Genomic DNA, 25,910 nt, shown 5'->3' on the forward strand with positions numbered 1-25,910 from the left:
TAGCTGCAATGGTCGGAGCTGAGCCCATCTGATGTCAGGACCCTGGAGCCTCCTCCAGGTCTCCCACGTGGTTTCAGGGTCTCAAAGCCTTGGACCATCCTCAACTGCTTTCCCAGGCCACACACAGGGAGCTGGATGGGAAGTGGGGCTGCTGGGACATGAACCGGCGCCCATTTAGGATCCCGGTGTGTGTAAGGCGAGGACTTGAGCCACGAGGCAATCACACCAGGTCCAGAAAGTAGTTCTTAAGAGAGGATTGTTTGTATCATCTTCTCCTGCTGCCTGTTTTCTGCCTGGTTTACAGAGCAAGTGATTCATACATTCTATCCTTGCCAGTCTCCATCTTCATCAAACACCAGGCAGTGAGGACACCTGATCTTGGACTGTGAACCAAGGTGAAATACACATTCTGCCTTTTAAAACGACTTTTCACCTATCTTAAAGCTGTGAAAAGCTATTACATTCACTCTCCTAGATGATTGTTCTCAATTTTATAGTTAAAGAAATCAAGTATAAAGAAGTTAAGCACCATTGTCAAGGCCACAGAATTATTAATGACCCAGGAAGGCTGTCATGGCATAGCCCGCTAGAACATTTTATTCTGTGCTGCTAAAGAGTTACTGAATCACCAGAGTATCCACAAGCTGAATTCAGGACTGCTAGGTGTTGGACACTGTGCTCGGAGCTTTCTGTCTACCAGCTTACCGAGGCCTAGAAGCTCAGTGAAAAAGTGGTTATCATGCTTGCATTAACAGGTTGTTGGTGATACTAACACACAAAGTAATTAACTACACTTAACTGAAGTCACACAGTGAGAAAGCATGCATTGACCATTGCCTTGAGCCACATTTTAAAAAAAATCTCTTTAGAGATTTTTGTATTTGAAAGAGTTTTAGGGTAGGGAGAGAGAGAAGGAAGAAGAGAGAGAGAACATCCGCCTGCTGGTGCACAACTCAGATGGTCGCAGTTATCAGGGCTGGACTAGCCTGTAGCCGGGAGGCAGTGGCTTCCCATGCTGTCACAATGCTGCCCCACTCAGGGCACATTCTGAATCATCATTTCTGTTTTCTCACTGTCTTTTGACATCTTATTCAGGGCTAAGGATTCGGTGTTGCGTTCTTTTTGCTTCCTTAGGTTTTTTTTTTTCTGTATTCTTCCTATTGAAGCTCTTCATCATATACCAGGATGGGTCCTCACTAACACCTATGCTGAACATATCTACCTGTAGGGTGCTGGCCAGGGTTACACACAGTTACCTGAGATTGTATGGTTCTTAATATAGCAGCTGCAACTTGCCCCTCCACACCTCTTTCTTTCTCAACAAGTTGAGGCATGTATAACTGCCTCAGTGGAAAGCAGTAGTTTGTGTCCACTATCTTTGAGTATTTCATCCATGGAGAACATGACTTGACATTTTTTTAGATACCAGGTTCTTGAGGTAGATTGAAAGAATAACCCTGCATCTCCTCACATTTAGAAGTTGTTTGAGATAATACAAGTTCTTCTGTATTGCCCTAAAATAGAGGTTCCTAAGCTTTTACATGTAATTTTTATCATGATCTTGGGTTTTCAGTTTTCTTGACATACTTGACTTCTCCCTATTCTTTCTCACAATTTTAAGATATTCCTTATTCCCTGTAATATCCTACTTCTAGAAATTCTCGTTTGCAGACTATTTCTTCTCAAACTAATTTTCAAAAAATGTAGATGTGTTTCCTAGCTCCATTCTAAGTTATCTTCCGCTTCTTATAGTCAACCCAAACAGTATCTTTGCTGTCCTGCGGCATGCCTTACTGCTGGTAGACTTTTCTCTCATTTGCTAATTGTGGCGTCTCCAAGTGTCCACCCTGGTAATTTGACATGTAGTAGATAGTGACTCAATCTCCTTTGAATTGATTCAGTCTTGAAATTTTCCAGTTTCTATTTAATGTGTATTCTAGCAAGAGTCCCAAAGGAATCCTGCATCACAAGGAAGGAAAAGCAAGGATTGCCAAAAATAGTTGTTCAGAGCGAAGCAGTATGCCTTTATCATTGTTAACCTACAGAAAGTGATAATGTTTTAAATTACACTTAATGTTGAAAGCTTCCAATTTTATACTAGCTCTAGCCAGGCTAATTTTGATGATTGAGTCTGGTCAAGTTATAGCGCATTAACAGTTGTCTCCTCTTCCTAGTATCTCGACCTAAAGTAGCTGAAGTACAGGATGCAGTTTTACTTTTGTTCTTCCCTTGCAAAACATACTGTTACTTTTCTGAGTGAAAGCGACCAATACGGCTAATCAGGACAGATTGGATTTTTCAGACATGTGGTGATGTCATAACATCTTCTGTCCTCCATGTTTATTTTACCGTGTGTTATGGATACTCATTCAACAGGAGGTTAAGTATCTGTTCTTTCCTGTTGAATCTGAGTGGTCATTTAAAATGCCTTAATCAGTAGCATGTGACGGAAGAAAGGCTATGGGAGTTTTAAGCCAAAGATCTTAAAGGGATTGTGATTCGGCATAATTTTATCTTGATTCGCACAAGTATGTCTGGCCACAATGTATTCACCATGGCTGGACAGAAGACATGGAGTTTCCCTGTGTAACTAAAATGGAATGACTCTAATTCTTTGAGTCTTGCCAGCTCACATTCTAGACAAGTCTTTAAGAGGTTTTAAAGATGATCCAGCTCTCCATGAATTAACTGTAAACTCTGAGATCCGGAGACAGAACCTCTTCCCTGAGATGCCTCAACAGCCCCAGCCCACAGAAAGTGTAAGAGAAGTGATAGGGGATTGGTATGCTAGGCCCTGACTAAGGAGTACTGTGTGTACAGCACTAGATAACCAATGCTATAGACACTGTGTAAATCTTCATATAGAAATTCCATTTTGTGGTTTTACTTTTGTGATCTTTGTTTTTCACCATGGTAGCTATTTCCCAGTGAATATTAATTTTTTTTCATACTGCATTCTTCCCTATTGAAACATTCTAATATAAATTCTTTATCAGCAGCAAACAAGTTTTTCAGCTTAAAAATGTATCCTTTCATTCGTCACCGAAATTCCTCCCTTAAGAATAGTTTGAGCAGCATCCCAGGTGTTAAATGTTTCACACCTTAATGAGGGCGCAACTCATGAAAAAAAAAAAAGAGAGAGAGATGAACCATCAAGCATTTCATGAATATTTAGGCAGTGTTAAAATAGAAAAAAGTATACTGGTAAAGGTCTACAGTCATATCTGAGAATATTTTTAAGGGTTCTTATTTTGACAAATTTTCAGAAAATGTTTATATTTGAGGTAGGTATAATCAAACTAATAAAACATATAACATTATTCATAATTTAGTAGGTTGGCAGATTTTGTATGAATTATAGCTGCAGTTAACATTCATAAAGAGTCACAATTTATTCTTATATGCTTTTGAATTAGGTGAGAAAGATTTGGTTCAGATCAATAACTATGGCTCATAAAATAATAAACCCTTTCACAAACGTAAGAATATAAATTGTGTGTTTCATGGCAGTGGTTTATAAACTGAAATAAAATTTTAAAATATTAGGGCTTGAAAAATCTAATAATCTATCACCTATTAAGACAGAAAATAGGCAAGAAATCATTACTTGGGAATGAATAAGTTAGCTAGATATTGGAGTATTTTTTCTTAGTACAGAAGTATCTCTGAGTGTGGACTTTAAGTCTGATTTGATCTTCAGCAAACGCTATATGTTCTGTGACCATCTGAATCTTTAATAACTCTAGTGAAAGTTCTGGCACCTGTTTGGAAGTAAGGATATATGAATTACGTGTATGTATTCCATCTTGTCCTAAAAAAGAATTACCTCAGATAACATAAACAGAAAAACTGTATGATGCCATAAAAAATTGCCTGACTTAAATTGGATGAAAAATAACATGGTAAATTGAAGACTGATTAAAGTGTCTGTGATGTTAGATTTTGTTACCATGATGACAGATCACTGCATGGGGCATGGACAGTTTGTTCCTTCCCTTCATGTTCTCTATAATTTAGCATATTCTCCCTTATTTCTTCTTTCTTGTGCTGGGACCCACTCTCTGCTCATGAGAGGCAATTTGTTCTAGAGTTGGACCAGGCAATGAAAGTAGTGAGGAAGAGTCCACTGGTTTTTCCAAATAATGATGTCTATTATCAAATATACGTTTGAAAAATGTTGAATCACTGGCACCAATGTGAAGGAAAGTAGGGATGAAGCTTAAGATAGAACCGGTTGTGTCTGGGCAATGGTGGAAAAGTCTGGCGGGGTATTTACCTGTATCATCTTCAATTCTCCCTGGATATGTGCTTTCTGGGTCTAGCTACGTTAAGAAAATGGATGCCCTTTGAACAGGACTTGAAGGAAAAGAAATGAAAACCTTTGTTAGTTTAGGGTAGTGGGATTATGGGCTAATTTTTATCTTGTCTTTATGATCATTTTAATGCTGTTTTAAGTATCTTTATGATGTAAATAAGAAAAATAAAAAATGTTTATTACTTATCAAGTGTTACTGCCCTCCAGGGTATTTGATGTCTTCGGAGATGAAGCTCTCATTATGCATATAGCCTTGTTTAGTCATTCAAGTAATATCTGTCTAGCATGGCATTGTGGGAAGCACAGGATCCCAGTGGAGATGCTGTTCTTGCAGGGGCATAAGGACCTGAAGGAGAAAAACGTGCTGTGTTTATTAACCAGGCGGACATTTTCCTTTTGGCAAACAGGGACAGGGGTGCTTTTATGAGGAAGTGGAATCTGACCTAGATGGAGCATGCAAAAGTCTCTTGTCTGTGGTGACAGGGAGTCATTGGGGGCATGTCTGGGTAGTTTCAGTGCTTTCTGCTTTCAGGCCCAGAGCAGAATGGGATTGAGTAGAAGCATGACTACTTAGGGAAATGAATTGTGCCCTTTTGTTGAAACACCTGACTTCTGGCGCAAGACTGTGCCGAGTTGTCTCCCTGACCTCCTCCTGCCTGGCATGGCTGCTCACAGTGAGCTTGGAGTTGCCCCCTCTGCCTGCTTGCCTGGATAGCAAAGGTGAGCTGAGCTGAGCTGTTGCCCTACAGTGGACGGGTGGCTGTTAGGTTTTAGATGCACTTAAAGTTCTTACACAAAGCTAATTCCTCCAGCCAAGTCCTCTTTTCACGATAAGTTTACCACAAGCCAAAATATCAGATGCAGACAGGTGCTTAGGAGGTCCTTTATTCCAGCAGGGTAGGAGCAGGAGTGAGGGCGGAAGAGGAGAGAGCAGGAAGGGAAACGTCTCCTGTCATGCTGGCAGGATGCGCGCTGCCAGGGCAGGGGAAGAGGGCAAGATGGAGGACAGGGAGAGCCAGGAAAGAGGGGGTGGGGCACAAGTAGAGGCTCATTTATACAACCCAGGTAAGCCTGAAGGTGTGTTGGGGTCTGGGGAATTGGTTGGGAGGGGGTGCAGGTGGGCCCCAGGACCGATGGCTGAGATTATCACAGGTGATTGGTAGGTGGGCAGGGATTAGGGGTAGGGACCATGAGAGAATGATGATGAGGTTCTCAGGTAAGACACCATTCATTGGTGGATAACCTGAACAGTATGAATTTTTTGAGCTGTGGGAAAGGGGAAGCAGGCAGTAGCACCTGATCCAAGATGGGATGTTTGAATCACCCCTCCCATTTGGGGTGTTCTAATCACTCCTCACAGTGGCAGGCAAGAAGCATCTGAAATGTGGCGGCTGTTTGCTGTCACAGCAATACCTCAGCTAATCTAATGGTATGAAACAGAAAAATGTTCAGAGTACGGTACAATACTATGTTGTGTGAGGAAATACATAACACAACGTTAATTTTGATTGATACCTTGGAGTGTGGGTGAGATGGTGGCAGAGTTTGCCAGGAGAGTCGGGATCTACCAGGGTAAGCTTGGACTTTAGTTTCATGATGTGGCCAATCCTGTTCTTTCATTTTTATATTCCACGTTTGCTTCTCAAGTGAGAATGTGCAGAGATTATGTTTAAGGGTGGCATCTCCTTGTAAACACTTGACCATTCTAAATCTAAGGTAAATAACCAACCAATCAAAAAAAACCACCAGCCAACAATCAAGCGTGACGCTTTCCTAATGAAGTATTTAAAAGCCTGTTCTTCACATAGTGGCCATCCTGTGCAATCCAGGCTGCTGTCTTACTCCACTACTCCCCAGTGGCCAGGGTATCCCTCCTGGACTCTGTGGAGCACTTGCCACAATTTTGTTGGGCTGGGGAGGATTTCCTTTCCAGAAACAGATGGCTTGGTCATCTGAGTCAGGTGTATATATTCATGGCTTGTCTGTTACTTTTTCCTCCAGAGCATGTGGAAAGTGAGTTAAGGTTTATAACATATCAGCGAGGTTTGGGGAAAAAACATTGCCTTCTTTATGAACGAGATGGCAATAATAATAAAATGAGAATTGAATCAGAGATTGGCAAAAGAAATTTACTTTGATTTACATTAAACACTCAATTCTGTGAATGGTGGTTGAAGGTAAATCCTATTTCTGAATTTCTAGGACATTTCCATTTCTAACCAGGGCTTTAATATCACTTTAATGCAGGTTTTTACATATGAATTAATATAATAAATGTCAATGTTGGATAGAATAAGGTCACATTTTACTACTTTGACCAGAAGTGTAATCTTCCAGGATTCAATTTTATTACTATTATAACACTCATACTGGATAAGGTCACCAATATTTCTTTCCAAATCATATAATATATGATGACAGCCTTTATACAATTTGAGTTTTTGTAATCTGGATTTATATATTTGAAACATGTTGACCAAGATATATTGTGGACATTTCTTAGTCAAATAGCAGCTTGGGAAAGATGATTCCCTATAATTTCTGGGAAATTTAGAAATGGGTAAATGAGGTAGGTGAAAAATAGCATTTTCTTGATCATGCCATCTCCTTCTGTACAGATAATTACATTCATCTGATGTTTCAATCTCCTACCTGAAAGGGAAATGCCATGCTTAAAGGCCTTTGCATAAGTGAAAGTGAGAATTGTTCTCATTCACAGACTTTGGTGTGAGCCAACAAGCTGGCCAACCTGCACAGTCCATCTCAGTGACATGTTCAGAAGAGTCCAGGGTCACTACTACAGCTGTCCACCTTGACCCTCTTCTGTAACATGTTCATCAGAGGAGGAATCTAAGCTGGCACCGTCTCGATAGGAATAACAAGAGTACCTTATCAGGTTGTTGAGAAGACCAAATCGGGGAGGATGGGCAAAGTGTGGGAATCACATCTTCCCTAGTTCAGTGCTAAGTCAATGGAAGCCATGACTGTTGTTTTATGATGAATATTCTGCAATTTCATCTTTGGGAACTCTAACTTTTAAGAAGCCCATTTTTATGTGGAGCCTAATGCTATCGCTTTGTACTTTCCAGTACTTGACCTTAGTTTTGACTATAAGGTCAGAAATGAGAAACATGGTGCTAATCATTAGCTAATAAATGTTAATGAGTACATCCTATGTGCCAGTCTGGTGCATTATCACATTTAGAATTCATTTGGAAATGTTTCAAAAATACTCAAAAGTAACAAAAATTAATGCAAATGAGACCTGTATATCTTCCATCAGATTCAGTTATTAGACACTTTTTACTATACTGGCGTCTTGATTTCAAGCTTTTTCAAATATTTTAAGGCAGTTCTTAGAAAAAGGATTCTACTGGCTAATAATCCACCTTCAGGAGTGCCAGCATATCATATGGGTACCACTTCTTGTCCTAGCTGCTCCATCTCCCTTCCAGCTTGCTAGAAGCACTAGAGGATGGCCCAAAGCCTTGGGACACTGCACCCATGTGGGAGACTTGGAAGAAGCTGCTGGTTCATGGCTTTGGACTGGCTTATTGCAGCCATTTAGGCAGTGAACCAACAGTTAGAAGATCGTTTTCTCTGTCTATCCTTCATTCTGTAAATCTGCCTTTTCACTAAAGATAAATGAACCTTTATTTTTAAAAAAAATGTCCTTGACAAGCTTTAATCTAAAGCCTGAGTCCATAGCTGCTTTTTCTAGATGAATTTTTTTTGATAGTTGCTGAAACCTATTTAAATCTTCCTGTAATCATATATTGTGTTAAAAGTTTATTTTTACTGATTTGAAAGGAAGAGAGAAAGATTGATTGACTATTCTGGTTCACTCTCTGGAGGCTTACACCAGCAGTTGAATGTTGTATTGTGGAAATGGAATATTGCCTTGGGAAATACCAATGTATTTCTAACTTCTAATTGTGAAAATAAGGAAATAGTTTTAGTGTAATGCATGTATGAATTCAATAGTGATTCATTTTTTTCATTCATATATATTCAAATACCCATTCACTTAATTGCTTATTTAAACCATCTACCTGTCCATCTGTCCATCCTTCCATTCACTCATTTCATGGTTAGCAAGTGTTCAGGGTCCATAATATCATATCTAGGTACTAAGATGTAGTTAATAATCAGATACTGTGTCTTTCATTTCACTTTGTATTCCTGAAGTGAAACAAGTAAGAATAAACACACAATAACGGGATTTGATACCGTGAAGGGCACAGACATGTGACCATAAATGGAAGAAGGCTTTCTGTGGGTGAGAGGTCATTCAATGATAGCATTTGAGTGGACACATAACTGGATCTCTGTGCTGGTTATTGGAATCTCAGGAAGAATGAGAAATAGCTTGTGCTGTTCAAGAGTTTTTGAACTAGAGGCAAATGATGTAAAATAGAGCATTGAGAGGGGAAAGATACTTCATTCCCTTAATGATCTCAAAAGGATTTGGAAGAGATTTTTGCTTGTTGTTCATCACCCATGCTGCTGATCGTACCCACTACTTAGTCTCCCTCCAGTTATAATGTGATGTAGAATAGTACACTTGGTAGAAAAGCCTGAATGCTTCACATCCAGGTTTAATGGTGTATTTTTGGGCCAGAAAATTTGTAATCTACAGTTCTCAGCTAAGCTGTTTGGAGAAAAAGTACAATGTTCGCTTTTTTGTTTTGTTTTTTGGGTTTTCTGTTTGTTTTTCACGAGAACTCAGTAATCAGTTGAAAACAGAGGAATCCTTCCTGGAGAGAGTGTTGAGCAAATAGATCTTTCCTAAGCCATCTGTAGCTCTTGGTTTTCTCTGGCTCAGTTTCTGCACCCATTGCTGAGTTTCACATGAGGATACTAATTCTTGGCATAGGCTTTAAATGTGTAAACCATTAGCCATACATTTTATTTGTCTCATTCAGTATTTTAAGTTAATTAGAATCTCAAGTTGTTTTCATCTTGTACAGTAGAATGGACTTCCTAGTGTCTATGCAAACTAAAATCATGCTAAGTGAACTTAGTAATAAATGTAAACGGTTGCAGTTGTTGCTTGACCCTTAAAATTTTTATGCAAACATTTAAACCTCTTTCTGTTCTAGAGTACAGGAAATGAAAACAAATATTAATTCTTATTTAAGGCACTTCAAGACATTAGGAACATTGGTAATTAGTGGTTTTTTTTTGGTTTAGTTTTGTTTTTGAAAGATACTTATCGAGAGCAGTAGAACAGTATGACTTCGTATCTGTTTACCCTTCTACAAGTAATTGTGCAGACTCCTTGGCTGGTGACAGTATTCCTTCCAAAGCTAGCATCACCTTCGAATGTGCTATCCATTGTACTTTATTTAATTTTATTTAAATTTTATTTATACTGGACTCGGTACAGTAGCCTAGTGGCTAAAGTCTTGCCTTACATGCACCACAATCACCTATGGCCACCAGTTCCAATCCCAGCAACCCTGCTTCCTATCCAGCTCCTTGTTTGTGGTCTGGGAGGGTAGTCGAGGGTGATCCAAGGTCTTGGGACCCTGTGCCCCTGTGGGAGACCCAGAAGAAGCTCTTGTCTCCTGGCTTCGGATCAGCTCAGCTCCGGCCATTGTGGCTACCTGGGGAGTGAATCATTGGACTGAAGATCTTCCTCTCTGTCTCTCCTCTTCTCTGTATGTCTGACTTTCTAATAAAAAGAAAATAAATCTTTAAAAAATGTATTTATATGACATGAACAAATGTTATATCTTTCCCAATGCTGATTGACAAGCATAGTGCCCACCATACTTTCCCTCTTACCTGTTTTTCCCATACACCCTCCTCCTTTGTTATTTATCTATTTATTTAGTTAGTTTTGACAATGGTGTACTGTCAGTTCTCTTTGCAGTCAACAGGCTTAACAGTCTACTAGTAAAGAATTCAAGAGACTAGCAAGTAGGAAAAAAGAAAAAGAAAAACACCTTCTACTGCTCAAGAGTATAGCCAAAGATTTTAAACAATAATCATAATTGCAAAATGTGGGTGTTCTTCATATAGGCTACATCTTTTGTACTCTTTGTATAAGTGAACATAGACCAGGCAAGATGTGCGATATTAGTCTCTTGGGGACTGGCTTATTGCACTGATAATAATGGTTTTCAGTTGTATCCGTTTTTGTTGCAAAGGCAGGATTTTATCTTTTTATGGTTAAGTAGCATTCCATCATGTTTATATACTATATTTTCTTTGTCCAGTCTTCTGTTGATTAACATCTGGGTTGGTTTCATATCTTAAGGATTGTTAATTGAGCGGCAATAGACCTGAGAGCACAAATAACTCCCTTGTACATTTATTTCATTTCATTTGGTAAATCCCTAGGAGCAGGATGGCTTGGTCATGTGGTCGATTTATTGTGAGGTTTCTGAGTAACCGCCATATGTCCTCCATCAGGGTATCTTCTGTGTTTTTAAATGTTGTGAAATACAAATTTTGATGGGAAAAAAAAGAAGAAATGATGGGAAAAAGGTGCTTTTATCCGCATGGCTATCTTCTTTTGCTACACACTTCTCTTTTTCACCTAGCTTCTTCATGTCAGTATATTAGCTTTCATTGATGTCTTCCGGTTGTGTATTTAGACTCTCTTGAGCAGCAGCAAAGTCAATGCTCCCACAGATAGCTGTTTCTTCTAGAACCTCTTTTATGCTTGATTCTAAATTTTGTGGAGGCTTTTTTGATCATTTCCATGGTGCAGTTTCATACTTGTGAGCTACTTCCTCTTTTGATTTCCTGTTTCAGTGGAAGTCCATTTAGATTTATCACTTGGAGATCATAAACACATTTGTGTGCTTTACCGGCTGTACCTTGCTGAGTACTGCAGGCATAGTATGCAGTGACTGACAAAAGAGACATGGTCTGTCACTCATCTTCATGAGTAGCTGTTACACACACTGTGATTTGTGGACCGAAGGGCTGATGGTAGAGTTTGCGCATTGTGCGATGTCGCACAACGTCTGCACTTTTGTGACTGAAAATACCATCCCTCTTCATCTGAATTGCTCACTCTGTGTGTCACTCTTTGGTTTCTTTAGAAGCTAAAAATTTCTGAGTAAGAGAGTCTTTTCAGTGAGAACCAGTGAGTGTCTTCCAAAGAGAAACAAGAATGAGATTAGAATTTCTCTACTGTGTGGCGTGGGATTTGAGGTTGAAGTCTCATGGGGGACATTGTGTTAGCATCAAGAAATTTGTGACAACTTGTTTTTAACAACAATTGTGGCAGTATATCGCCATTTAAGTCATGGTGGCATTAGAGTGGTGGTGATATGTTGATAATGGTATATGATGGGGGCCAATGCCTGCTTTCTCAAACTGAGACTGTTGTTTGGCAAAAATTGACTTTGAAAATATGTTCTTTGAAAGACACTTGTATTGAGTTCTAAGGCGTTTCAGGAAGATTGAAAATATATATAAGTTAAACTTGTGGAATTGTTGATGCCCCGATGATCATGTTGGGATGGCAACGAGAAATACAATGATCACAGCAGGAAACAGGCAGGCTGGTGATTAAATGATAGTTCTGGGGCTTGTGGATTGTTTTCACTTCATGGACGCTAAGAGGGGTAAGTTGGATGGAGAATTTTCTTTAAGGACGTCCTTCAGTTGAAAATTTTTTGTTTCTTACAAGTGTTCTTTCACTTAGTCACATGTAATATGCTATTGCATTGAAAAAGGATCCTCATAACGCTCCAATGAAGTCAATACAGCTATTAACCCAACTTTAGGAAGAGGATACTGGGCTGAGATTTGAATGTATAGCTTAGAAGTAAGAGTTTCTTGTTTGAAACCCTGGGATTTGTGAATGTAGCACTCCTACTTTTGAAAAGATGTCACAGCCTCTTCTGTCATTGAAAGTTGACTTTCTTTAAAAAGTGTAAGCCAACAGAGGGAACAATTCTCCCACATCCTCACCCCACCCCCTGCATTTACTGGCCTGGTGCTGAGTTATATTTGCATACAAATCACCATCTTGAAAAAGTCTGCTTTCTTGACACTCCAACAATGTCGTTCATTGCTGATTTTTGTTGTTAATGAATAGCTGCTTGCTTTTTAGAGACTGCCTGATTAACTTATTCTGTTCTGAAAGGCACCACAGTGACATTAAAAAGTCTTTTTGCTTCCTGTTTGGCAAACATTTGGAACTCACTTGTTACTGAGAGTTTTCAATCTTTGCTTTTTTCCCCTGGTTGAATTTTCTCCATTTCTTATTGTTATAAATGATTTAGCCTATTCTTTAATTTTGAATAGATCACACACAATCATATTTATGTGTCCAGCTGTCTTTTGTTAGAAGAGACATGTCTTAATTGCTCACTGCTGAATCAGATTCAAGTGACTTTAGTGTCATGCCATTAAAAAAACAAAATCTTGCCATCTCTTGTGGAGCTCCATCCTTGTGAGGTCTAGCTCACTGCACAGACACAGCAAACTATGTTGTTACCCTATAGCTTTTAGTCAAAATGAATCAAAGTCGGGCCTAGTATTAATCATTCTATTGGGAACTGATTTTCATGCCATTTACTAATTTAAATCAAAATCCTTGTCTTAGTTGGGGTCAGGAAATTCAGAACTTGTTAAGACTTAAAAAAAAGTTATATATGTCATTTGTGAGACAAAGAGGTAGTAAGGAAGGAGGAAGTAAATGGGAAAGGGGAAGGAGAAGGGAGAGGGTAATGACAGTGATGGCTGCGACAGACAAGAAGGGATCCCATGTGCTGGTTCAGTTCCCAAATATACCTCCATCCTCACCGCTTCAAGGCTGGACCAGCCTAAAGCCAGAAGACACAAACTGAGCCCAGGCCTTTCAAGCGAGCAGTAGAGAGCTGTGTCCCAAGGTATGCTCTAGCAGTAAGCTAAAATTGGAGTCATAGCTGGAACTTGAGCCTAGGCTGTCTGATGCAGGTTGTAACCCTGGAGCCAAATGAGCAGGTATGGTACCTACACAACCACATTTCACCTTTTGAAAAAAAAAAAAAAAAGAAAGAAGCAGTTTTACAGAAACCCTGGAGCCCAGGGACAGACCAGGGTGCTTGGAGTCAGATTTGGTTATTTCTGGAAGGAAATCTGCAAGTTGAGGAAGGACACTTTCTGAATAGTGCAATTCATGACCTTATCCATTTCTCTTACCACCCTAACTCAGATCACTTAGTTCAGGGACTCAAGCCTGCAATCCTCTTAAACCAGTCTCTTACATCTCCTACCTCACAAAAGCCCCTCAAGTTCTCTGCATCTGCACAGCTTGCACTGTATTTCTGACTTGGTATCTCTCATCTAATCTGTGGTTTAACACCACCACTCCCCCCCCGCCCCCAGTAGCCTACAACTTTCGTTCTAGCTTGGCTTGGAACATTTTTCTGCACTACATTTAGAGGGTTTTGTCGCAAGCCTCCATTCCCTTCTGCCTGAGACCTTCATTGATTTCATAATGCAGGTAGAAGAAATGTAGATGTTGAGACAAGGCTGCTGGGGGCCTGCTGTCTTGCTTGGTGTAGTGGCGTAGTATGTTTGGCATGGAGTGTTCTTGTCCTTGCATCTTTGGGTCTTTACTTTCTCCTCTTAACCCTTGTCTCTTTCATAATCTTTACTTCAGTCTGCTGTGTGCTTTGTCCTTTTCTATTCATTTACTGTGATAGACGCCTTGGAAAGGGAGAGACTGACTGGGCCTCCTGGCTGTGTTGTGTCTTCAGTGTTTTCCACAGTACCTGTCAGGCATTAGGCTAATTAATAAATATTATGAATGAATCCAAAGTTCTTCAAAGAGTGTTCGATTTATCCCTTCCTCCAAAACTTAGCTTTATGATTATCTGTCAATTCTTTATTCAAAAGTTCATTCATTTCATACTTGCTGAATACTTCTCACTGTGATGTATTCAAATATGATTTATTTCAGGTTGCTAGCTCATGGAGAACTGGATTTTTTGAGGGGATGGGCGTTGATTCAGATTCTGTGAGAATGTCAAATTTGCATAATTAAAGCTTTCTTTCAGTTTTTTTGAAATGAAGAATTTAATATATGTCACAAAGAGGCTTCATCATTGTTATTAAAAAGCATAGAACAATGTTACCGTCACAGCTTTTTAAGCTTCCTTGAGTTAATGGTCCACAAGTTTTTCATTTAAAAGGTATGCAGGGTCTTTGGTGCGTGAGACAGAGCTTGGGTTTATTATTTTCCATACCTTTAGTTAGGTCCATCTTAAATCAATTATTCAGGACTCAGGCTTTTGAATTTTTATTTGCTTATTGTTTTTAGTATTAAACACATTATCCTCAGTGATGTCCATTGAAGCAGGTTCACTGTGGGGTGGTTCACTAGGATCTTAGGAAACCATAATTTCTGGAAACTTTTGGGAAAAAAACCTCATTGGAAATAGTTGTCTCCAGGGCGGGTATTTGGCCGAGCAGTAACGAGCTGCATGGGACACAGTCCTTACGCAAGTGCATATTCGTGCCTCAATCCTACTCCTGAAAATTCCAACTTTTTGCTAGCATGCACCCCGGGACGTAATGGTGATGTTTCTGGTGAATGGGTCACTATCACTCCCATGACAGGCCTGATTTGAATTCCTGGCTCCTGGCTGTGCCCTGATCTGACTCCAGCTGCTGTCTGGGAACAAACTAGCAGATAGTTGGTGTGTGTGTGCATGTGTTTATGCGTGCACACATACCCGTGTACTCCTGCTGTCTCTAAAAAAGGTCACCGGGAGAGAAAAGGAAGGTTGTTTGCTAGATAGAGCAATGCAAATACTTCATGTTGTTTCCTCTTCCATCAAATGGTTCCTGTCTATGAAGAAATATTTTTCATGTTTTCAGAATGATTGTCTGCTAGTTATACTACTCCCGTTCAATTTTCCCTTCTTCTTTTTTTCCCCCAACTTGTCTCTTTCTTTCCTTCCATGTTTACAGTCTGGCTGATTTTTGGCCTCACTTGATAAGTAAATTATGATGCCTCTCTGGCTCCAGTGACTTGGCCAACTAATTCTGAAGGTCTGAGGGAAGTGGACATTCTTATTGGCTCTTGAAGAGCTAGAATGAAACTTGAGTAGGAATCCCTGCTTTTCAGAATCTGACACAGAACTTGGACAAAAGAATTTGTTCTGTGTGGGAGTCTGAGCTTCCTGTTTGATTTCAGCCCCACTGTAGAAGTAGACACACAGGTTGCTTTATCAATGTGTGCTTACTGATGAAATCAAAGTGTGTGAATGGTTGTATTTTGTTGAATTTTTTATGTCGTGTGTGGTTTCCTAGATCTCCACTAAACTGTAGATTTTAGTATTACTTTTGATTTGTATGAAACTAAAAATCCTTCTACAGAGTTTTGCAAATGATTCTTATAGTAGAGCATCACTTCAGTTTAAAACAATCGCTCACTGAGGATCCTTAAGTATTTGTTTTACTTGTCAAGCATACTGTATTCCATCTCTTGCAGCACTGCTACGACTCTTAACTCCTAAGAGCATGTTTATCACATTTTCATATTGGTGTGCTCCTGTCCTCTTGTTTACTCATCGCAGGCAGACATGTTTGAGTGACAGTTAATTTTCCTTTTCAGAATTCTCCTAGCCAACATTACCTAAATCCCAGCCACTTCTATCTATCTCTAGGACAATAACAGTGATAATATATTTTCATGATGGTTGCCCAGAGACATGGCAAGACATAGAAAAGACTTGCTTATCATTAGGAAAGGGACAGAGGGACTCTTTGAGAAAATGTTCTTCTTGCTTTCTAATTGAAAAATGGCAGAAACTTGACATGTATGCTAATATTTCTTCCCTCATGGTAGCCAGAACTAATAAATTTTCCCAGTCTTTCCTCCTGATCCCAATCAGGGTGTCATAATCTTCTTCAATATGTAACACTAAGTAACTATTCCAAGTTGGTTTGAGTGAGCAAGAGATAACAGCATAAAAATTTGTTGAAGATGAAAAATGTGTTGGATAGTAAACTTGCTCTGTGCACTGACCGTGATTAGTACTCTTTCCCACTGACCTGTGAAGTCCAATCCCAACTCCCCGAGAGCCGTGTCTGAAAAATGGCTCATTGGCTTGGAGGAATAGAGGAAGCTTCAGGATCTCACACTGCTAGTGAAGGGCTGTTGCTTGGGACTGACTAAAGTCGTGTGTGCTCACAATCCCCTGGCTTGAATTCCTTGAACTTCATCTAACCATAAAAATCCAGAACACATAACCTTCCCTAGGCCCACACGGGGCAGTCCCCAAACTGGCCACGAGCACTAAATGATTGCTGTATCTCATAGAATATGTTTAAATGCTGAATTTCATAGCACATTTCAGTTAACAGAAAAAAATAAAAATTATCCTTATGATCAGTAGGCTGTTTAATCAAAAAATGAAAATACTAACCGAAACTTCAACAGATATGTCTGCTTTTTGAGAAATGATACTCAGATTCTCCATTGACATTCTTGTAACAATGCACTATGCATTGTTCACAAAATAGTGATATTTTATAGTAACACAATTTGGAGAAAAGTTGTGGAGTCTATGTGAGAACTCAGAATACGTATTTGCTCATCAAATATCCTAGTGCATACTTCAATAAATAAAATGTTTTATTTAATTTCTTCCAGTGTTTCTTAATTTCCATTAATCACTTGATTTTTTAATAATGTCTAATAAAAACTCATGGGACTGGGATTTTGCTGTGGGGCTCTAGGAGAATCCTATAGATACATGGATTTTTTTTTTACAGGCTTGGGAGGCATTGAAGTAGCATGACCCTTCCAGGATTTCTACCATGGGCATGGAGTTTAACTATTTTAATCTTAGTTCTGAATCTGGAAAGTCAAGAAATGATATTTTATATCTGGAAGTGTTACAGATCATCGCTAGGACTGACTAGGCATTAAACAAATGTGTAGTCATGCCTTGTCCAATGATGCAGATATGGTCTGAGATGTCTTCTAGCTGATTTTGTTGTTATGTAAAAATTGGAGTGTATTTATACAAACCTAGGTGGTAGAGCCTCGTACACATCCAGGCTATATGGTGCATGTGTATGTGTTACGGGGGAGGTGGTATAAGCTGTTGCACCTAGGGCCCTGATAAAAAAGACAACACTGTACTAAATGAAGCAAAGGGTAAATGTTGTACTTGAGAGACTTGGTAAATGCTAGATGTGTCAGTCTTTTTAAGCTTAATAACAAGAATCTGTTTTATAGTAAACTATGTATAAGTAGAAGGAATAAGCTATAAAATAATGATAAACATGTAATACATGTGCATAAACTAGTAGCATAACCATGTATCATCACTGAGCACTAAATTCTGTATGTAATTGCAGGTGCTCTACTTAGTCATACTCAGCAGTACATGTATGTGTTTACCCACATCAACACAAACAAGTGAATAATGTGTAACTTCAATGTCACAATGGCTATGTTACTGCACAATAGGAACTCTTGTTCAGCTCCATTATGATGTTAGGAAACTACCCTCCTGTAAAGAAATTAAAACATTGGAAAAATCACAGTCTATGGAACTGTATTATAAATAATAAATGTGAAAAACCACATTGTTACACAATACATGGCTAAGGATTGCATCCTTTCCCTCTGATACTGTTTCTTCTAACCTATTTTGCTTCATATAAGCGTATCCCCCCCAAAAAAAATACTATGCTCCTGTATCAATCAACATAGGATTACTTTGCCTTAAATGATTCACAAGAGAAAAAATGAGATTCAAGCAAAGGCTTTGAACCAGAATGCTTCGAGGCAGCAGGCCCCCCTGCAGTTCTCTCTTCAAAAGCCCCCTGTCTGCTTCCCTGTAGGAATAGGGCTCTCACGTTTGAGCATCTGGGTCAATGCAGGGGTTTTGAGAGTCGCTCAGGGCACACTGCCTAGAGAAGTGTACATGGCTTGTCTTCCCCCACATGACAAGGACTCACTGTATCTATAGCCCAAAGCATTCCCCAGGTGGAGACAAAAAATAGGAGCTATCTGTAAAATGCTTCCTTGAGATCCAGCTGGGAGTGCAGTAGTAGCATCACCTTTGTCACACTGGGATTTGCCACCTTGTAGAAATCAAATTTGCTTAAAATTGTACTTAGGCTATGTATGCTTCTTATTGGTGCTGTTTCATGGAGCCTTCACGACACTGCTGCTGTGGGGGTGTTGGCATCCAGTGATAAAAGGTGTGGCATCAATGGGCATGGTAGTTCTACAAAACAAAACAATCCTTCTTAGTTATATTGGGTAATACTTCTCTTTTTTGAGTCTAAACGTTTACCAAAGTACCTACATTTAAAGAGCCATGTGCTTTCGTCCAAAGCTCCACAGTTGTGTTACTTAAATCCACTAAATTGAATCTTCTCTTAAAAAGTAACTCACAATCCATTCTGCTTTTTTAAGTGACATTAAGGATTATTTGAAACATTTGCAAGGACTGAGAATATTTATACTTAATAGAGCAAGTAGTGAGTTATTCAGGGTCTTCAGAAGTCGGCAATGCAAGCTGAAAATTTTCCTGCTTATCGTTAAGCTACACAGAGATCTGCAGAAGAAATGAATGCAGTCTATTTTTTATCAGTTCACAAAATGACTAATTCTTTGTATTATTTGATATTGCCTTAGTTCATATTCATACTTACATGTGCTAATTAGCCTCATCAAAATCAATGATATTTTGATGATTTAATTTGTTCTGGTGACTTTTATGTTCTGAATTCTGAGAATAGATCAAATAGAGAAAAGTGGGGCAAGTCTGAGCACTCAGAAAAATATTTTACTGTCATTTTTAATTAGTCATCTGAATCTGTGCACTTATGTTTCTCTGTCATGGCTTGATATTCTAATAGTTCATATTTGTCATGGAAGTGCTAAAAATATTTTTTAAATCATCAGTTTTTAGCCTTGAGGAGCCCATTTTGAGCTTATCAAATGTATTTTAAATAGAAATGTAGCGGCATCATGGAAATGACATCATTGAGTTGATTCTCACTTTTACAGACATCTAGCTTTGTTCTTCACTCCCCTGAGACCTTGTAATTATTTCCATAGTCTATGAAACAGTATAGAAGGCACAGAAATGAGCCCTGACTCTCCTGTTACATGCCCCCTTGTCTTGGAGGTGAGTGCACAGTTTGATACCGACAAGGATTCAGGGACTTGATCAAGGAGCGCTATCTGTCATTGATCACTGATTTTTCATGGGAAGATGGTTTCAAAGGTTCAGTGCTTTACCATGTCACATAAACGGTAGTAGAATGAACTTCATGTAGGGAAGCTGGGTGGTTAAGGTTAAATCTCAGATGTGTTACTGTCTAAACTTCTGATTTTGAACAAATTAGCCAATATTTTGAACACCATTTTATTTTTCATCTTGCAATAAAGTGTTGGATATAAAATTTTAGTATCCTTTTCAGCAGTACAATTTTATGACTGTGCTTCATCACTAAGATTTGCAAGATAATTTGGGTATCTGTTAATTTTTTCCAAAATCATCAAGCTATTTTTGAGTTACCAACTGTGGTAGATTGTTACAGTAAAGACCTCACTGTTAACCTTTTCATTCCTTCTAGTTGGAATTTATTTCTCTGCCTAGGTTGTGATTGGCTTGTGATTTGCTCTGACCAATAGAATGTGTTAGCATTTAAGCCATAAGAGATCTTGGAGGTCTGGATCGAGAGAAAAGAGCAGTTAGAAGGAAGGACCCAGTGGATTCAACAGAGCTCAGTCCCAGCTGACCTTCCAGTTGAAGGTAATTGAGTGAGGCCCAGTGAGACTCGCAGCAAAAATCACCTACAGGCTCATAAGAAGGCACATTCATGCTTTCAGAGAAGGTTTGCATGAAGTCATAGATAGTTGAAAAAGAAATTGCTACAGTGGGTTCCCTCATTCTGAAAGTTGTGCGGTGGTCTCGAACAGTTGGTGCTAGTCATTGGCTGAGAAGCTTTAGTTCTGTGAATCTTCCAGGGGGAGGCTAGCTGGGTAGAAACAAGAAATCACAAATTCTCGTAAGGTCTAACTTTGTTAAGTCATATGGTGACGCTTCCACAATATTCACCTGATCAAAGCAAGTGTCTGGGATATGCCAAGGGAAGGAGGATAGACTCCGGTGTTTGTCAGAGGGGCAAAGGGAATGTGGGAGGGGAGGTTCCTTGCATTTATTTGGCATTAATCAAGCTTTATGTAGAGTAGTAGAAAGCTTCCATTGAATTCCTTTCTTTCATTGTATTTACTCTGAGTTAGCTGTATTTCGGCAGCTGCACAGCATAGGGCTTGGCATATTGTCATCAAAGTGCTTTAATGTGGCAAAGCCAAATGAAGTTTTTATGCCCTTAGTAAGAAAGATGATCAGTTCTAGACCAAAGAATGAAAAAGCAAAAAGGAGGTATCACTAAGTCTCTGGTAGTCTTCCATGATGTAAATGATGTCAGTAAGTGATCTTCATCCTTACCATACCCAACTACCAAAGGGGGGTGTGTTCCAGAGCCTGACCTACTGATGTGGACTGCAGTATTAAATCGTCCCTGGGCTGTGCATTAAGAGAAACCAAGTCCTTTTGAAGCAAATGACGTCAAGGGCTGAAAGGGGCCAAAGGCAGGTTCTGCATCTTTTCTCCCATTCTGCCACCAGTGCAAGGTGGTTGTCTTTCTTGATCTCTTCCTTAACAGTTCTCTCTGAGGATAAGGACATGCGTATCCAGATGGGAGCTTCCTTCCATAGGTTGCTAGCAGTGTTGTACTCTATCATTGGGCTTAATGAAACTTGCATTAGCCTTGCATCAGCAGAGGAACTCTGAAAGTGCATGACACATTTCAACAAGACACTGAGTCATGAAAGTTATAATAAAAAAACATCAAGTCACAGCATTATTAACATGGAATTTAGAATTAGCAGATTTAGGTTAAATTCTACTTTCAGTATCATTTGGATGTGCTGTATTGGCAACTTTAATTTCTTCATCTTCTAAATGAGACTTGCAATAGTATTTTATGGGTTCAGTGTAAAGATTAAATAAATAAGAGTGCATTTACATAAAGCAAACTGATTTTGGCTAAAAGAGGAATGCCTGGCAGCATTCTTTGAAACTAATATATACATATTTCCTCTCTTTTTCCCCATATGGGATGTCAGTGCTGCAGGTGGCAGCTTTTACCACCTACAGCATATTGCCAGCTGCTGATTTCTTGTATTTATTTGAAAGGTTGTGTTAGAAAGAGAGAGGGAGAGAGAGAGAAAGCGGTCTTTTCTTCTCAGGTTCACTTCCCATATGGCCACAACCACCGAGGCTGGGCCAGACCAAAGCCAGGAGCCAGGAGCTGTTTCTGGGTTTCCCATCTCGGGTGCAGGGAACCACGGAGTTGGGACAGCTTTCATTTCTTTCCCTGGAGCATTAGCAGGGAGATGCTTGGGAAGTAGAGTAGATGCTATTCAAACTGGTGCCCAGATGAGGTACTGGCACTGCAAGGGACAGCATAATGCTTCACCACTGTGCGTGCCCCTGAAGTTAACCTTAAAGTGCTAGATAAATTTTCTTTTCAAGACAGATTTGTGGCTTGAATTGGGATAACTGGTTCCTATTTTAGAAAAAATGAAATGCAATACAGGATGACCAAGTTTCACACCTTGGGGCAGTGTTCTGTTCTGCCTCCTCTGTGCTCCCACAGTAGCTTGCACTGATTTCTGTCTCCAGTTCTTGCCTCTCTGTGTTGTAATGATTTGTTTACACTGCTTGATGGTTAGGGACCCTGGAGTATTAACTCTTGAAGGTCAGCTAGTCTTTGCTATTCACCTTGGCATCCTCAGTCCCATCATAAACCCTCGACTGAGGGCTCTGGTTATGTGATGGTTCCGGAAGCGGCTTGTGAGCCCACACAACTGATATAATTACTCCTCCAATTTTAAAGTTCAGTTTACATTTCATCTGCTCTAAGAAAGCTGCCTTAGATTTTCCTCTGTGGCAAGGAAGCTATTTGGTGTTTACATATCAAACCTAAATTGTAGCAATTGCCCTCTTCCTTTCAGAAGTGTTTTCTTAGGGGAACTCTGTATGCTAGAGATGGAAGGGACCAGATGGCTTTTTGAACCCATTTTTTTAAGCTTCCACTTGCAATGGGCACTGGATAAACATGTATGGAATTCAAATGAGCCCATGTAGTTCTTCCACGGTCATGTATAGGCTTGCTAAGAAATCTCTGCAGAGGTGTTAATAACAAGACACAAGACTGAAAAGAAAGTATGCTATTATATCATGCAAATAATAGACTTACCCTTTTCCAAGGCCTAAAAATCTCTAAATCGTATTATCCTGCATCCACTGTTAATCTTAAAGTAATTGGTCTGTAAACAGTGGCAGTTGAATTACAAGAACTGTCTGCTGTTCTTCAAAATTAATTTACTTTCAATGAGTTGTTTCTCTAGGAACAACATGTAACAAATCATACCCTCTCTCTTGAACCAGCAAGGTGTCTCCGCACCCAACCCCCAAGGCTTATGCACTTATTTTATTAAATTGCTTTAATTCCCAGATGAATTTAAGAATAGAATCTTGCTTGGATCTCTTCTGCGTTTGCACATCTAGAAGCTCCTTTAGTTTTGTTGGAAAGCAATACTTACCAGTTCTCTGTGCAGTGTCAGTGCCACGTGTTTGGGGGTGCCTGTGATTCATCCTTGCAAGCAAGAACATTATGCTCAGGTTCGTTAACCTGGGCAATCTCGCTCAAAGAGTGGACATTTAAAAGATAGCAAAGACTTTATCCAACATGCTGTTTTAAGGCAATTTTGTTGTCGTCAGTTTAAGAAAAGGCAAAAAGACTCCCAAATAGTTTCAGTTTCTGTCAATTACTTCTTTCAAACCTGGCCTACCTCCCCTTTTTGTAAGTAAAGGCACAGTGGAATATTGCTGAACCCAGCATGTTTGTATTGTTTATGATGGCATAGTTGTATGATTCATAAAACCCCAGATACTTACCATCTGTTTGGAAGAATGTTCTGGACTGTTTGAAATCCTTCACAAACCTGTTTCTGTCCAAGTAACCAGACAATCCTTTCTACTCCAAAGCTGCCCACTGTTAAGCTGGAACCTCCTGTGCATAGGTTTTGATTCCTTTTTTTTTTTCTTTTTCTCTGTGCCTACTAATTTACCTTTAATTGAAGTTAGCCATTTCAATTCTGCCTCCTGGGGTAGGGGAATGGAGAGGAGGAACTCGGTGTTTTTGAACCATTCCTAGAGCTCAGTTTTGCCCACATTTAACTGGTGCGAGTGATCATTGACTAGATTAATAAACTCCATTTCTTTATCTCAGTAAACAGTAGCATTTACAGAAAGTCTGATGTTTCAAATAATCTGGCAATCACTTCTTTTTAATTAGTAACTTTAAATATGTAGTCTAATGTAGGTGACTGGACATCTCATTGCTATTCTCTTCATTCTGTCTTAATACTCGGTGGTGGCTGATTGAAGGGCCTGGTCTGTCTTTTATTTACTCACTCTCACAGTCACTATTAAGTGTCTGTAGTCCTCAAAGCTGTGGCAATGAGTATTAAACAAGACGTTTTTCACTAAAGGAGCTTACATTCTAATTTTAGTAGGTGAGGGCTAACCAACCATACCAGTAGCTGGTGAAAAGGAAGAGAGAGGCTGATCAGGCGGTCATTTAAACCATTGCCTATGGAATGCTACTTAAAGGGAGAGCATTTTGAACTGGAATCTGAATGAGCAGAAACAAGCAACTGATGAAAATCACAGGGAATTGAATTCTACACAGAGAGAACACAACCCAAGCCGATGGCCCCAAGCAGGTGGAGTTCAGTGTGCTTGAGGAGCAGAAAGAATATGGCAAATAGGTAGTATGCAGAGTCTGTGGGAAAGAGCAGGGAGGTAGGTAGTAGTTAGGATGTAGCCTGTGATGAGGTAGTGGCATAAAATGCTTTCTGTTGTGATTTTCATGGGATTTAGAAGATGGTTAATCCAGGTATATTGAAACTCCATTAGCTCCTGGGATGGCACAGAGGACATACTGGATGATGAATCTGCTACTGGCCAATTAAAACTTTCATGTATCATTGGAGAATCCAGAGGCCAGCCTGGTGTGACTCCAGATCCATGCAACTCACTGTTCGAGTCCTGTGGAGTCTAACTCGGTGGCCACTTCTGGCTTGAGGTGTTTGCTATCCTCCAGGACCTGTCCATTAACCACAGTGATCACCCAAACAAACATATCAAGTTACCATCCCTAAAAGCTCTTTTTTTTCTAAATTTTTGTTTTATTTATAAGGCAGAAACAGGTACAGAGATCTTCTAAATGCTGTTTTGCTGTCCAGATGCTTACAACAGCTAGGGCTAGGCAAGACCAAATCAAGGAACCTGAAACTTCACTATAGTTTCCTATGTTGGTAGTAGGGACACAGTTCTCTAAGTGATCAGCTGCTGTGTCTTACAGTGCACATCAGCTAGAATGGGAATCATAGCCAGAATTCAAACCCAGGCCCTCCAATGCCGTCTTCACCTTTTGTGTCAAAAATCTACCAGTTCTTATTGTCACTAGCTTACCACTGTGCGATTAATAGAAACATTTAATGACATCTCAACAAAAGACTTGGCTATACAGAAAATAATGTGAACATTGTTGCCCAAATGAGCCAACAGAAAGGTTCCCCTAAGTGAGAATGTCTTTAAGGCCTCTCAACTTTGTTGAGAGACCTGTTGTCTTTACATTATTCCTGATAAATAAGACTAATAAATGGGTAAAGGCCCTGTGATCCTGGGCGGGGAATACAAAGGACAAACACGTAAGATCTGATTCTTTTAGTTACTTTCACTTAATTTCATAAGCATTCTAACTCACTGAGTATTAGATAAAGCCAGTTCTTAGCATCAAAGAAAAACTAACAAATGATAAGATATTTGATGACACTGAATAGGAAACAACCACAGCAGTAACTCTTGAGTGTCATTGATATGAGTAAATTTATATTGTATTCTAAGGTAGTCAGGGTCATTGCAGCAGCATTCTCAATCAGTAGGTGTCAAAGCAAAATATGTTTCCTTCTCCACCTAGATGCTGTGTGTGGACATAGCCTACCACACTGATTCTGGATATTGCTGGAAGCCTGTACGAGTGTCATCTTGCTGAGATTCGGTGAAATCAGAACGTAAGGGAGGGTGCAAATTAAAGTAGGGAGGAAGAAGATGGCGACAGGTTGCTGTGATCACAGAAAAGTAACTCAGGGGGTGTGGGGGCTGGCTATCTGCTAAAATGAAATGAAAGGAAATCTCTCATTTCTAAATGGTTCATTGACCCATGATAATAAAGCAACCCTGCCAAGGAAGGATAATTATCTTTTTAAGTATCAGATGCCCTGTGGGTGAAGGCCTCCCTTCTCTCTTGAAAAATGAACTCAGATTTAACAATGCCCCCTTTCTGAGTTTGCCATAGGCATGAGTTTCCTGATGAAGAGTACAGTTACAGTTTTCCCCTCTTTCTGGCCACCATCCCCTTTTATGGAAATCAGGCCTTCCCACTGAGCTCAAGAACCCTAGACCCCAAGTTGTACCAGTACTCGGGTGAGACCAGCAAGTGCAGGAATTTTTTTCTATTCTCTGCT

The 25,910-nt window shown here is 39.6% G+C and overlaps 1 protein-coding gene across 2 annotated transcripts in view; it reads left to right on the forward strand.

Annotated features, from left to right (window-relative positions):
- Window positions 1-25,910, forward strand: part of FHIT (fragile histidine triad diadenosine triphosphatase) — a 784,365-nt gene that overhangs the window by 503,278 nt on the left and 255,177 nt on the right. The window lies entirely within an intron of this gene.

The sequence above is a fragment of the Ochotona princeps genome, chromosome 21 (assembly GCF_030435755.1).
Source record: "Ochotona princeps isolate mOchPri1 chromosome 21, mOchPri1.hap1, whole genome shotgun sequence".
Lineage (NCBI taxonomy): Eukaryota > Metazoa > Chordata > Mammalia > Lagomorpha > Ochotonidae > Ochotona > Ochotona princeps.